This window comes from Grampus griseus (genome assembly GCF_964374135.1).
Source record: "Grampus griseus genome assembly, chromosome: 10".
Lineage (NCBI taxonomy): Eukaryota > Metazoa > Chordata > Mammalia > Artiodactyla > Delphinidae > Grampus > Grampus griseus.
Window position 1 is genome coordinate 48,603,062 of NC_139004.1, and position 15,927 is coordinate 48,618,988.

The 15,927-nt window shown below is 42.2% G+C and overlaps 2 protein-coding genes across 2 annotated transcripts in view; one reads left to right on the top strand and one right to left on the bottom strand.

Annotated features, from left to right (window-relative positions):
- The window catches only part of AZI2 (5-azacytidine induced 2), a 39,731-nt gene extending 25,003 nt beyond the window's left edge, over positions 1–14,728 (bottom strand). The window contains exon 1 of the mRNA XM_082664636.1: positions 14,327–14,728. The gene's annotated coding sequence lies outside the window, so the exon portion shown is untranslated. The remainder of the gene's footprint in view (positions 1–14,326) is intronic.
- A 228-nt stretch (positions 14,729–14,956) lies between these two features.
- ZCWPW2 (zinc finger CW-type and PWWP domain containing 2) overlaps positions 14,957–15,927 on the top strand; it is a 138,892-nt gene continuing 137,921 nt past the window's right edge. Inside the window, exon 1 of the mRNA XM_082663641.1 lies at positions 14,957–15,042. The gene's annotated coding sequence lies outside the window, so the exon portion shown is untranslated. The remainder of the gene's footprint in view (positions 15,043–15,927) is intronic.

Sequence of the window (15,927 nt, forward strand, 5' to 3'; positions counted from 1 at the left end):
CCATGGCTCACGGGCCCAGCCGCTCCGCGGCATGTGGGATCTTCCCAGACTGGGGCATGAACCTGTGTCCCCTGCATCAGCAGGCAGACTCTCAAACACTGCACCACCAGAGAAGCCCACCCAATGAATCTTTTACACACTAAATTCATCAAGAACTACAAAAGTGGGAACCTTTTGGAAGGTTTTTAAGTACCTTATATGGAAGGGAGTATAATGATTTAACGATGTCACATTTTATAAAGTATGATAACTGGTCATTTTTAGGATAAAATGCATAGTCAGATTGCTTATTTTATATACTTATATCTGTTGCCTATTTTATTTATAAATCACCCAAATTTGCATATGGTCTCTCTCTAAATACAAGAAAACATTATTTGCCTAAAGAATCTTTTTTCAAGTTTTATATCATTATTCTATATATTTATTCTATATACTATAAACATGACTTGGAATGCACTGTCCTAAAAAATTGCTTATCTGTCTTAAAAAGTATATGAGAAATAGCCAAGCACACCAAAGAGAAAATCCACTTGCATCACAGATACGCATCAAATTTTGTTTTAATAGTTGTCATTTAAATTTGTTATGAAATGAAAATGAAAAATTTAATTTCTATCCTTGCAAAAATAAATATAAAATCACATAAGTATCAGAAATATTAATGCTTATCATATTACTCCATACACACCCAACTTCTGGAGATTAAAAGCTGCAGGGCCAGGGAAAATGAGATCTCAGAAAGGTACCAAATAATAGAAGGCAGATATCCCACTGTATTTATTACTATACTGAAAGGAAAACTGCTAGCAAAGTAACAAAGTAGGCTATGTGTAACCTTTGGCTTTATTGCTTATGCAAGGATCCTTCCTCAACCTTATTTCTACAGAGAAGTAAAGGGAGCTGCAGTAGCCTAACTCACAGTAAAGTAAGATTCAGTTTTATATACTTTGTGATGAAATGCCTCTTCATGGGTATCCAAAGTATCTGGCCCGGAAAATTTGATTTTCTGCATAAATGGTAAAAGCCTAATTGGCAATTATTAGACTTAAACTAGACAAAGCTAGCTTTAACATTCCCGAAAATTTATACTGTATCTAACCTTATTTACCATAACTTAAATTATCTTAAAATAACAAACCTGTGTTTACTTTAATCTTTAAAAAGTGAGTACAATGAGCAGATTATTATCAAAGATTAGAATGATCAAAAGATTAGATAGTATTTTAAATAGCCTAGCAGGAATTGATAATATTAATTTTTAAAACTTAACAAATGTCAAAAATATTATCCCAAGACAAGATTAAGTGGGCCTCTCTCTATCATGAAAGTCAATGATAAATGTATCCTACAGGAACATGAAACACAAAAAATGGTCTTTTACAAGAATATTCTAAGAAACTGGAGCTGACCTAGAGCAGTGTTTGCAAAGTGAGGAATGGACAACTGCCTTAGAATCATTTAGAGTTCTCTTCAAAACTACTGACTGCTAGGCTCCAGTGCAGATCTATGCAAATCAGAATGTTGGGGTGAAAATCATCAAACTGAACTGTCAGTAATCAGTCCATGTGACTTTAAGTCCCATTCCAATTTAAGGACCGCTACTGTAGTGGAAACAGAGCTAAGTGGATACTACGTGATTTACAGAATCCCGATGATAACTAGTACTCTTAAACATTTGTGGGCATGGTTAGTTCTATGTTATCAGTTGGTAAACATCACCTAACTTTTGTTTTTTTTGAACATCTGTATTGGAGTATAACTGCTTTACAATAGTGTCATCACCTAACTTTTGCATGGAGATTTTGTTCTTATTACAGAAAGTTACTTCATATTCATCATTTCATCTAACCACAATAATATAGGAGGATGAGATATATTTATCTATAGACAAATAAATTTATATATAATTATGAAAACATTTTATATATTTGGCAATTAGATTTTGTTTCTTTTCAGAGGTTTACATAAGAGAAGTACAAATTAAGAGAATTAGAAAGGACTGAGGTGAAAGATGTTGACAATTGCTGAGAACAATGAAATTCCCAAGAACGATTAACAGTTGTTGTGATCACCCAATTCCAGTGTCAGGGAGGAGGCATTTCCACACCATCAGCAAGCAATGATCTGGACACCAGCTGGGTGCCCTACAATTCAACTCAATTCTGACACTATCTACCTAGAGATGGCATGGGATTCCACACGTAAAGGGCTCAGTCCCACAAGACTTCCTTCTACTTCAGAAGCCAAAGGCAAGCCCAAGTTGCTACCTGTACTTCTGAGGGACCAGCTGCAAAATGGAGGTTCCAATGATTCCCTCCAATTCAGGATGCCGATCAGCAAGTCCAGGTTGTTACCTGTACTTCTGATCAACTGGCTGTAAATCAGAGGTTCCCACAACCTTCTTGAATTTGATTAATTTGCTAGAGCAGCTTAGAGAACCAAAGAAACCCATTTACTTACTTGATTACTGTTTATTACGAAGGATATTAAAGGGTATGAATCAACAGCCACATGTAGAGATACACAGGGCCAGGTGCTAACAAAGGAGCTTCTGGCCTCCTGGAGTTTGGGGCCAGCATAGTGGCATGTGGAAATGTTCTGGTTCACCAACCTGGAAGCTCTCTAAACCCTCCCCTCTTTGGGTTTTTATGGAGGCCTCATTACATAGGCATGACTGATTAAATCACTGGCAACTGATTCAACATATCTCACCCCCCCACCCTCCATCCCCCTGGTCAATGGGACTGAAAGTTCTAATTCTCTAATCACCTGGTGAGTTCCCCTGGCAACCAGCCCTCATCCTGCGGTGCTTTCCAAAAGTCACCTCATTAACATAAATCCAGTCAAGGTGGAAAGTCTCTTGTTATAAGTAACAAGATATCCATTTATGTCACCTTGATGGCTCTGAAAAGGTTTCAGAAACTGAGGAAAAGAGACCAAATATTATGGCAAAAGATGCTCCCATGGCTCTTTTCCCTCAGGTAATTCCAAGGGTTTGGGGAGCTGTGAGCCAAGGAACCATGGATGAAGACCAAATGTATATGAGAAATATATTTTGGTCAGCTGAGTGACCACATATGTTTTTCTTACAAATCACAATATCACAATATTAATGGAGAAAGATGGGCACAATCTGCCAGATGAGGTGGGTAGAAAAGAGAACAGCAGTTGCTGAAGGCTAGGGAAGAGATGTAAAAAGAAGAAGAAAAAAATTCAAACATTATTAATCAGAATTCATCTTAGGAGACCTTAAATTTCACTCTTTTCTACAATCAACATTGAGAGGACTTCAGTTGAGGTATGCTATACATACTGGGGTGTGAGAGACTAGAAAACATAGAATTATTTTCTGACACCAGATTAGTCTTTTTTCTAGGAAAAAAATGATTATCCTGTCGTATTTAATCATCTTAATATTTCCTATTTATTGCTCACTAACCATATGACAGGTACTAGTGCTTCTGCATAGTAGGGGAGAATTCACCCCCCCCAAAATATGTCTCTTTGGTTATGTTCTAAGAAACAAGAGAGGTGGGGAAAAACTGTGAAGACCAAGTAGGAGTTACCGTTTTGTAAGAAACATTCACATTTTTAAGGGAAATATCCATTTGTAAGGGTGTTTCCCTCTCTCTTCCAGAAAGCGAGGATGACCAAATGTCTAGAAACTCTTATAACAACCTTATCCTTGTTTACTGTGCTTATTCTAGGAACCTCTCATAACTGACTCTTCCTCACCCTTAACATCCCCTTTTGTCTTTAGCTGAGAATGGTAATATTTAAGGCGAGGGCTTTGACCATTTTGGCAAGTTACTCAGTTCTCCTGGGTCTCTCCCATGTATACTTATTAGTAAACTTTTGTTTCATTTTCTCCCGTTAACCTACCCTCATGTCAATTTAATTCTTAGACCAGCCAAAGGAACGTGGAAGGTGATAAGATAAACTTCGTATTTTATGGCAAGACAAGAAAAATTTAAACATAAAAGTTTTCTCTGCCCCTTTGGATCTCCTCCCTCCCCTTTAGTGTGTGTTGTGCATCAGCATTAACCAGACCTCCTTAGGAGATAACTTCCTTCTTAATCTTTAAGGGGCCACGATGACCCCATGACCCACTGCTCACTTTTTGTACTTGGCAGATCTGGATTGTATAAACTGTCAATAACACATCATTTAGAGTATAACCCTTTGTCTCAAAAACATGTAACTGTGCTTTGACCTCTAATGGGTGGAGCAGCCCTCAGAGCATTCTAAAAGACTGTCTCCCAGTACAATCACCAGGTTGGCTCAAATAATATTTCCCATTTCTTTCTTAGATAGACTATTGGTTAATCTTTTTGTTGACATCCATGTCTTACCACCAGAAGACACCTGGCGTCTACTGTGAACCAGTGCTCAGTACCAGCATGGGCTCATTAAGCCCCACCAGCTCAGATGTTCTGATGAGTTCTGATATTCAGATCTCATTACTTTTAAGCGATGATCCTACAAATTTTATTCAGGCTGGAGTCTTAAGGGTAACCGGTGCATTTCCCAGGCAGGAGACCTAAGGGGATCTGGGCTGGGCAGGAGGCCCAGGGAAACATAGGTGGCTGGGTTTTTGTTATAGTTAAATTTTAAAAAACAAATCAATATATGGTCTGAACAAAACTTCTGCTAGTGAAATGAGAAACTGAATTAATTCAGGTCTGAAGAACAAGGGACATCTGCTCCTTCCAGCCACAAGGTATTCTCAAGTGACTGAGAACCTAGTGTAAGTATCTGAGGATCAACTCTCGTGATGTTGCAGTCCTACAGGGGAAGGGGAACCCACTACAACCATTAAATACTGCTCTTCCAGAGGTGCACACTAGAAAGACTGATTGTCTTGTGCTCTTGATGCTGAAAACTCAGCTTCTTGTGCACCAGTGCCAAATCGAATCTCGGAGACAGTGTTCTGAGTGAAGTAGAAGAGAATAGCTTTATTGCTTTGCCAGGCAAAGGGGGACAAAGCAGGCTCCTGCCCCAAAAAACTGTGTGTCCCCACCTGGGAGGATGTGATGAGTTTATAGCAATGGTTCAAGGGTGAGGTTGCTGATAAGATTAGGGTGTGCCTCCTTTCATCTGGTCTCAGGTAATCTGCTTAATGAGCTTCTCTGGTTCCTTTAATGTAGTCTCAGGTGGTCTTTCTCTGGTATGAAGAATGCTGACATTTTAAAGAGCTTAAAGACATTGTTATGTGTATCCCTTGAGGGGGAACCAGGACCCTGCCCCAAGGCTGCACAATTGTTTCTTGGCTGCTCCTCCCTCCTCTCTGCATCCCCTCCCTTCCTGCATTAGTAACTGTTTGAATCTGCCCTCTGGAACTCAGGGAGAGTCATGGAGGCCGGAGTTAAGAAACAGGGTACAGGAAGGCTTCTGTGCCCAGGAGCCCCACAGTGTCCTACTCAGTTTCACTCTGAGCACTCTCAGAGGCTTTACTGGGGGAGGGAGAAACCGAGACACGTAGAAGAGTAGAACTAATCCAAGAGTAACTCTTCAGGGAGCGAGAGAGAAGCAGCACACATCCCATCCACCTTTCTATCCTCAGAAAGTTGTTCAGAGCATATCTCATATCTTAATTAGACTACCAAATTCATAATGGGAAACTGTGCCTTAAAAGCCAAACAGCTCCTAGACAGACTGCCACCTATGGGGATGCCAGCTGGGTTTACGTATGCTTGCAAGTGCTTACTTAATTGAGAATTAAAGGATATCCTGCCCTAAAACAGCCAAGATGGGGCTCTTTTTTGGCTTTCCAAAACTGATTTTTGCATGCACAGTTAAAGAAAGCCAGCAGAAGCTAAGTTCTTACCCTGTCAGTCAGTCTCCTGGAACACTGCCTACAGGGTCTACTGGAAACAAGAGTGGTAAGAGTTTTTCCCATTTCTAAAATTAGATTAGCATGAGAAAATATTTGTAGGGCTAGCTCCTCAGTTCCTTTGAATTAGAAAGACTTGTAAATTTGAAGTTTTAGAGAGCTCTCATCTTAAATTATTTTATCTATTTTAATTGGTATGCAGAAGCCCCAGAAGGCTTCAAAATGCCAAAACAGCTTCATTGAAAGATTTGTTGTAGAAAGCTAATGCAATATTAATGTTATAACAAGTACCTAAAATAAACCAAAAAAATCCTTTAAAGACTGATGATCCCTGGTCGGGAACTAAGATCCCGCATGCTGTGCAGCATGGCCAAAAAAAAAAAAAAGACTGACATAACTACTGCTCTCCTCTAACCTCCCTTCAAGTACTCATTCTAGTAATCCTCTGTCTGAATTGCCTTCCACTCTGAAGACACTATTAAGTGGTTACCATTAGAAATGGAATCACCCGAGGCTATAAGTAAGCCTGTTCAGATCAGAGGCCAACTGAGGGCCACAGTTAAAGAATTTCTTAAACCCAGGGAGGATCCTCAAAAGTTTCTGTAAATAGATTACCAAGATGCAAGGCCACTGGTTTGACTAAACTGACCAGAGCTGATATTCAGAGCCTGATAGGAATTTTTTTTTGGCATTCTCCTCTAAGCTCAGTGAGGGAAAGAACATTCCAACATAGGTGGATGGGTAGGTCTTGATATCATTGCTGTGGCAATCCAATTCTTTGAGTAATTAAAAACAGGTGTCTGGGCTTCCCTGGTGGCGCAGTGGTTGAGAGTCCACCTGCTGATGCAGGGGACACGGGTTCGTGCCCCGGTCCGGGAAGATCCCACATGCTGCGGAGCGGCTGGGCCCGTGAGCCGTGGCCGCTGAGCCTGCGCGTCCGGAGCCTCCGCAATGGGAGAGGCCACAACAGTGAGAGGCTCGCGTAAAAAACAAAAAACAGGTGTCTTTTTTTTTTTAATTACAAATCCAGTCTTTACAGAACCAGAGGTGTGGCTCCACAAACAATTTAAAGCCCACCAGTTCTTTTACCACTCCCAAAACCTCCCTTTGGTTTTTGGCTAAAACACCACTGGTTTTTAATCTGTGCTTTCCGGATACAAGGAAACCTTTCCCCTCGAGCTAATTATGACTTACAGCAATTTGGTAAATTACACCTTTGTAAGTAGAATTGAAACATTTATCTTTTCTCGCTATCCAACCATTCCCTCCAGAAATTGGAAACTCTTAGGTTCCTAGCACCTTTATCAGGTAAATAAGGAAGGCCACCTCCTGATAGGTACAGGAATCTCAAGGTATTTTGGGGATCTCAAAAAGAGAGAACTTCACCCAAATCTACAGATATTGCAGGCAGAATCTGTGGCAAGCCTTTGGTGTAATTTATCTGGCCTTGAGAGGTCTTTTAAAGGTTTAATCTAAGATTCCTTATGAAAAGTTCCAACACAGCCAATTTATGAGTCTATGTGGTCAATTACAGACTTATTTCGCAAACAAATTAATATGGCTATATTTGGTAGAAATAAGGGTAATTTTAGAGAAAAAGATTATGCTTCAGTGGATATTAAATTCTAGTTTTGCTAAATGAGGCTTTTTTTTTATATTTACCACCTAAGACTCACTTCTTAGATGGCTCCTTGTTGTTATGCTTTATTACTGTAAAGTTTAATTGAATTATTAAAACAATACTCTAGTTTGTTTCTAAAGCTGATCACAATAATCTATTTTTGGATGAAGATCAGATTCACCATGACCTGCAACCAGGAGATTATGCACACTGGAAAAGACATAAGATAAAAGACCCTGTACAGCCATGTGGGACGGGGCCATATCAGGCTTCCTCTCCTGAATGAACTATAACTCTTGTCTCTGACACCCGACTTTGACTAACTAGGACCAGCACTACCAGACCAGAACAAGAAGACAATGACATCTGAAGTAGACAGCTGACACAAGATGACCCAGGCCTGCACACTATTACTTTGACAATTGCTCACACTTTTGCTTATGAATCCAATGTATTTCTTCCCTGGGCTCAATCATTTGCAAGTTTCAAAAAATTAATCCAAACAAACCATAGGTTTGTGGACCTAAGTCCAGTACTCCTAGGTTTCCTTGGAGGATTTCTCCTCTCCAAGGCTCTAACTGGATGGCCCTATTTTATTTTAGAAGAAACTCTAGTATTGTGCAAGCTACACATTACCTTCAACATCACTAAGTGGGACCCTCTTACCTGGCCAATTAATGACACCTGTTCTGAACGTGCCCATAAACACTCCTTTTCACGAGATGAAAAGATATTGGGTAGCTCCTAATGGGACCTAATGGACTCATGGAACAAGTTTATGGCCTTGGCTGTCTCCAGGATGGTTAGAAAGATGTGCAACTGGTTTCCCTTGGGCTAAAGGTCACCTATGGGTAGCCTTGGAAACAGCCATTGCCAATTTGCCTTTAATGCTAGTGTGCTGGGTTTCTATCACTTTTCCAATAGTATGACCATTTGGCCGAGATATTTGTTAACTCATAACACATATGAAGAGTCAAATTTCCACTCTGAATACTCCTCTCTCCAGTTTAGAAAAAATACTAGGAAAATGTTATGATTTAGGAGGATCTTGGCTTAAACATTTACTACTGACACTGTTACTCCTATTGTCAATCCTATATAGCTCTCTATAAATTAATGAACACGCACAACGCACCTGTAAGGTAGAATTGGCATAAGTCCTACTGGACAATTGGAATTGACCATTAGTCCTTGACAGACATCTCACTAGTACCACTCCGTAAAACAACCTATTAAGACCCAACACCAAAGGACATGATGGACCCAGGGCACATAAGCAACCACCCTGGTGGCATAAGGCAACCAAATATTTGATCACCTAATGCTATCAAAAGATTAAAGATCAAAAGGGGGAACTGATGAGATAAAATTTATATTTTATAGAAAATAAGAAAAATTTAAACATAAAATTTTTCTCTACCCTTTTGGGCCTCCTCCCTCCCTTTGGTGTGTGTTGTACATCTGCATTAACCAGACCTCCTTAGGAGATAACCTCCTTCTTAATCTCGTAAGAGGCCACAATGACCCATGACTCATTACTCACTTTGTACATTTAGATCTGGATTGTGTAAACTGTCAAAAATATGTCACTTGACATATAATCCTTTGTCTCAAAAACTTATATATAACTATGCTTTGACCTCTAAGGGGCAGAACAGTCCTTAGAGCTTTCTTAAAGACTGTCTCCTGATTATAATCCTCAGGTTGGCTCCAATAATATTAAGGTAGAGGAAAATTTCTTCTGGACAGCATGCATTTTCCTACTTCTCAGGTAGGTATTATTTTCCTAATTTATAAACAAATCTTAGAAAAATTAAAATACCTTACCTACACCTACATAAAGAATCAGCAGCAAAGGTGGGAATGTGAACCCAGATAAGCCATCTTCCAAATTTATGCTTTTAATACCACATTCTGAGAGGCAACACAAAATTGATTCTTATTTTCCCAATAAGAATCTGGACAAGGCAGAACTCAGTGGTAGAAAGAACAATGGCCTGAGATTCAGAAACCCAGACTCTAGTCTAAGATCTGCCACCTTTATTATTGATTAGTTTACCTCTCCAGATCTAAGTTTTCCCACTAATAAAATGCCAGGGTTACATCACTGAGATGCTGCCCTTCCTATATTGTGAAGGCAAACTTTTAATGCAAATACAGTATGGCAACCTAAACAGATAGAAGGGAATTCACTTTTACCAGGAACTGAGTAAAAGATATAGTACACATATTATGCCAACACCAAACTTGACTAGAAAGGTAGTGTCACCACAGGTGAGCAAACAGAGGCTCAAAGAACTGAGGCAAATTTGTCTATACTCACACTGGCAGTATGTGACAGAGCTAGGGTCTGAATCAAGGCCTATTTAGTAGGCTCTTTCCTCGACTTTACATTGCCTCCTGAATTGAATCTTATCTAGAATTTTCATCATCTTTCTACCCCTCAAAAGCCAGACTATCCCTGTGCCCACTTCTATGGAATAAGGATTAAGTCTTACAGAGAGAAACCAACACCTTTCCCTTTTTTTAATGAAATAATTAAGGGCAGGAATGAGCTAACTGGTTTATAAAGAAGGGACTGTCAAGTGCCATTTTTCAAGATACTATGTACCTCAGCAGTCAAATGCCCTATAATTCAGTGAGTGCCCAAAAATGTACTCAGCACCAGATATAGAGTATGAAAAACCCCACTTTCATTTTTATAACCCTCACCGAGTTATCTCACTAACTGCCTACCCACTAACTGCCTCCATCTAAACAACGAAACATAATATTCCGACCCTTTAGCCAACTCTTATTCTGAGTACTAGTCGCAGATCTCCTAACTCTAACATGAATTGGAGGCCAACCCGTAGAACACCCATACATAATTGTAGGCCAATCAGCATCCATCTTATATTTTCTCTTAATCCCTAGTGTTAATACCAGTAACTAGTCTTATCGAAAATAAACTCCTAAAATGAAGAGTCTTTGTAGTATAACAAAATACCCCGGCCTTGTAAACCGGAAAAGGAGAAACTCACACCTCCCTAAGACTCAAGGAAGAAGCATTAAACCTCACCACCAGCACCCAAAGCTGAAATTCTACATAAACTATTCCTTGAAAAGGTTTATTGTAGAATAACCACCAGGCTACAGTACTATGTCAGTATTGAAAATAATTTATTTTATAATACTTTTGTTGTGTAAGTCATATACACATGCATGTCCACATATCAATAATAGTGTCTTCCTGTAAATGTACACATATACATGCTATGTATTACTGTGCATTCATTTATTTTCCCCACTAGCAGTTAAAGGTCATATTAAATTTTATTAATTTTACATATTACATAATATTATTGATCGTACATAGGACATGTCATTAACGGTGATCTTTATAAGACATCTGGTTCTTACTTCAGGACCATTTTAACTTAAAATCGCCCACTCGTTCCCCTTAAATAAGACATCTCGATGGGTTAATGACTAATCAGCCCATGCTCACACATAACTGAGATTCCATACATTTGGTATTTTTTATTTTTTTGGGGGGGCCTGCACAGACTCAGCTATGACCTTAAAAGGTCTCGTCACAGTCAAGCAAATTGTAGCTGGACTTGTATGTATTTTTTATTTGACTAGCACAACCAACATGTGCAATTAAATTAATGGTTACAGGACACAGTACTCCATTATTCCCCCCAGGCTCAAAAAACTGTATCTCGTAGTGGATCAAACCCCCCTTACCCCCTACAAAACTAACCATCTGCTTAGATATTCACCACCCCCCTAGACAGCTTCGTCCCTAGATCTACGAACAATTTTTTTCATAAATCAATACTAAATCTGATACAAGCCCCATAATGAAATTATACGAACATCTTTTACACCCCATGGGTTAATGTAGCTTAAATTTTTTCATAAAGCAAGACACTGAAAATGTCTAGATGGGTGGGCTTCGCCAGCCCCATCAACATAAAGGTTTGGTCCCAGCCTTACTATTAATTCTTAACAGACTTACACATGCAAGCATCCACATCCCAGTGAGAATGCCCTCCAAATCACAAAGATCAAAAGGAGCGGGTATCAAGCACGCTACACTAGCAGCTCACAACACCTTGCTTAGCCACACCCCCACGGGACACAGCAGTGATAAAAAGTAAGCCATGAACTAAAGTTTGACTAAGTCATGTTAACTAGGGTTGGTAAACTTCGTGCCAGCCACCGTGGTCATACGACTGACCCAAATTAATAGAGACACGGCGTAAAGAGTGTTAAGGAATCATACAAAATAAAGTCAAATCCTAATTAAGCTGTAAAAAGCCATAATTAAAACTAAGCTAAACCACGAAAGTGACTTTAGTACAATCTGAGTACACGACAACTAAGACCCAAACTGGGATTAGATACCCCACTATGCTTAGTCGTAAACTAAATAGTCACAAAACAAGACTATTCGCCAGAGTACTACTGGCAACAGCCTAAAACTCAAAGGACTTGGCGGTGCTTCATATCCCTCTAGAGGAGCCTGTTCTGTAACCCATAAACCCCGATTAACCTCACCAACCCTTGCTACTTCAGTCTATATACCGCCATCTTCAGCAAACCCTAAAAGGGAGCGAAAGTAAGCATAACTACCATACATAAAAACGTTAGGTCAAGGTGTAACCTATGGGATGGGAAGAAATGGGCTACATTTTCTATATTAAGAACACCCCTTATATCCACACGAAAGTTTTTATGAAATCTAAAAACTAAAGGAGGATTTAGTAGTAAATTAAGAGCAGAGTGCTTAATTGAATAAGGCCATGAAGCACGCACACACCGCCCGTCACCCTCCTCAAGTATCACAGCAAAGCCCCAGCTCACTAACCCATGCTAAGCAACTATACGAGAGGAGACAAGTTGTAACAAGGTAAGCATACTGGAAAGTGTGCTTGGACAAAACAAGATATAGCTTAAACAAAGCATCTAGTTTACACCTAGAAGATTCCACGATCCGTGTATATCTTGAACCATACCTAGCCCATAGCCCCTCCCACCGCTACTACCATAAACTAATCAAATAAAACATTCACCATACATCTAAAGTATAGTAGATAGAAATTTAATCACCAATGGCGCTATAGAGAAAGTACCGTAAGGGAAAGATGAAAGAAATATTAAAATTAAAAAAAAAGCAAAGCTTACCCTGGCTACGGAATCGTAAGACTCTTTCTGGGTTAGCACAGGTATGAAAGGCAGTCTTCTACTTTTCATTCCTTTCATAAATAATACATCTCAATGCAACTGAGCATCTTCACACACTAAATGTTACTAGTATTAGTGTTATTTATTCTCTAATAGTGATATGACAACTGTATTTTAATCCAAAATATAGGTACCAAAAGAAAGAAAAAAATTAAATTACACTGGTTTCATTACTTCAAGAATTATGAAGTACTTCTATCAAATCACCTTATTTAATAATCATGACAATGCTTTGTGCTGGCATGTCAGGCAGTGTGCTTTGACTTTTAGGGGAACTAGCTCATTTGTTCTCCATAACAATTCATTAAATCTACATAAGACCTACGAGGTGAGCACGAATTTCCTTATATCACAGATGGAGCAATTAAAACAGTGGAAGCGGGCTTCCCAGGTGGCGCAGTGGTTGAGAGTCCGCCTGCCGATTCAGGGGACAGGGGTTCGTGCCCCGGTCCAAGAAGATCCCACATGCCGCGGAGCGGCTGGGCCCGTGAGCCATGGCCGCTGAGCCTGCGCATCCAGAGCCTGTGCTCCGTAACGGGAAAGGCCACAACAGTGAGAGGCCCGCGTAAAGCAAAAAAAAAAAAAAAAAAAAGTGGCAGCCAGTAATGAAAAAATGGCTAGCTGACTCTAGAGCTGCAAACTCTTGGAAACTATGCTTTGATGCCTTGTAGAGAAAGATTATTCCCATTTTAGAGATAGGGAAAATGAATTTTGGTTTCTTAGGCAGCGTCAAGTGAGTGGTAAATTCAGCACTCAGATTCTGAGTTAATGTTCTGACTTAATCCAGTGCATTTCCCATTTCACTACAATGTCTCTTTAACATTAAAACCTTACATTTGTGTACAACTTTCCATCTTAGAAAAACATAGCATTAAAATTTAACAACCCTGTGAAGGATGTACCATTCCTAACTTACAGACGATGTAAGGAGTGATCACAACAGGTTGGTAAATTAGACACGGTAAGTTTAGATAACTGTAATGTAAACCATGTCTTGAGATCTTATTCAGTCAAATTTAAAGCTCTAAAAGTAAGAAAGCAAGCGTCTTCTATGTTTAAGAGGCAAGGATCAATTTCAATCCTAGTAGGTTGTCTTTGATCATCTCAGCACATCTCCAATATATCCTGGAGCAGTTTGTTTTCATCTGTATTACAGTTTCTGTATTTTCTCTCACTTATAAGTATCTGAGTTCCTTGTTTGTAGAGACGAGGGACTCAGCCTACCTGGCATGTAGTAGCCACTCAACAAATGATGGAAAACCATCCTGAAAAAACCTAACATTACTGTTAGCCCTCGGTGATGTACAGGGGTCGATTTACATCACCCCAAGCAGGACCGTCCTAACCATACGCCCCTCTTTGGTATCCGATTTAAATGCAGCCCCAATGAATGAAATAAAACTGCAGGCGCCACGGTAAACCAGAGCACGGTAAGAAAACAAGCACTAGGGAGAACCGAGGACCAAGCGGGGCCCGACCCGGCTCGCGCGAGTAGACGCGGTCGAGGATGCCGGGCGGGCCGCTCCCTGGTCCAAGGTCTGGAGAAATGACGCGTCTCTCCGCACCGGCGACGGCAGCAGAGGGTGGTCCCGGCACCGCCCGCGCCCCCGGGCCGGCCAAAGCGGGTCACTCACCCCGAACACAGGCTCCGTGGGGCCGCCCCCAGGGCCGCCGAGTTTCGATTCCCCAGCGTTTGGAAACGGACCAAAAACAAAGCGGGTCGCTAGGGGTCACCGCGGGCTTCCTGTTTCCTCAAAGACAGCGCCGCTTCCCCGGCAAAGGCAGCCGCTCCGGGAACGCCGCGGAGGGACTCCCATTTCTCCCGCCTCGGTGGCGCCAGGGCCGGCGCCGCCGGCCAGTCGGCTACAGCCCGGGAGGCTCTGGAAGGAGGGCCGAGCCAAGGCCGAAGGCCGAGCCACCGCCGGAGAAGGCCGGTTACCCGGCCCCGTCAGCGCCCGCCCTAGCCCCGCGCCGCACAGGGGGAGCGCAGCGACGGGGCTGGCCAGGAGGGCGTCCTACTCACGACCGGAAACGGGGCCTCCAGTAATCCACGGCTCGGAGCCTGGGCCGCGCAAGCAAACCGGAAGTCAGGCCGGAGGAAGATGGGAGGGCGTTCGCCAAGCCAGTGCTGGGGCTGGGTGGGGGAAAAGTGCGCAGAAAAGGAGAGCGCAGCGTACTACGCGCCCCGTGAGCCTCCGCCGCCGGGTGGGCGGGGCCGGGGCGTGCTACTTGTCGTGAGCATACGCAGCAGGGTGGGCGGGGCCGCGGCGTACTACGTGTATAGTGAGCTCCCGCAACTGGACTGGCGCGGCCCCGGCGACGCGGGAGGCGGAGGCGGTGTGCCAGTGTGGTAAGACGTTATCCGTCTTGGCGGAGGTTGAGTCGCTGGCCTCCTACAGCGCCGTCTTTTTCCCTCAGCGTCCACTTGGGGGTCCCCGAACGCTGTAGCGCGTGTTGGCTCCGCATAGTAGCGCTCTTGTGGGTTTCTAGTTCTCGCCTAGCCGTGGCCGGGAACTGGGGACCCGTGACGATTCGCGCCTGCGGGGGAGCTGTTAACAGCCCGACTAGTTTCGGGGCGTTGCTCCGGGTACCCTAGTTATTCCGCACACAGCTCTTGTTAACATTGTGGAAGCTGTTGACTTCGGAGGGTGGTACCGGCTGCGCCAGGTAGAGGATGGACAGGCCTGAGCTGTGGCGTCACGAGTAGTTGAGTTGGGGGCCGTCCTTGGAGGTCGCAGGCAGACGGAACCCCTCCAGCTGTAGGCCTATTTTTGATTAAACGAATAAAGGAGAAAATGGTTAATTATAGGGCATTTATCCTTACTGACTGCCAGTTAGCAACAGTGATACTCCTCCCCAGCCCTTTCGACTAAGGACTTAAATATTGTTGGAGTCAGTGTTATGTTGGAAGATGTTTCTGCATCAATTTTTTTAAAAAATTAATTAATTTTATTTATTTATTTTTGGCTACGTTGGGTCTTCGTTGTTGCATCTGGGCTTTCTCTAGTTGCGGCGAGCGGGGGCAACTCTTCGTTGCGGTGCGCGGGCTTCTTTCTCATTTCGGTGGCTTCTCTTGTTGTGGAGCACGGGCTCTAGGTGCGTGGGCTTCAGTAGTTGTGGCACTCAGGCTCAGTAGCTGTGGCTCTTGGGCTCTAGAGTGCAGGCTCGGTAGTTGTGGTGCCCAGGCTTAGTTGCTCCGCGGCATATGGGATCTTCCCAGACCAGGGCTTGAGCC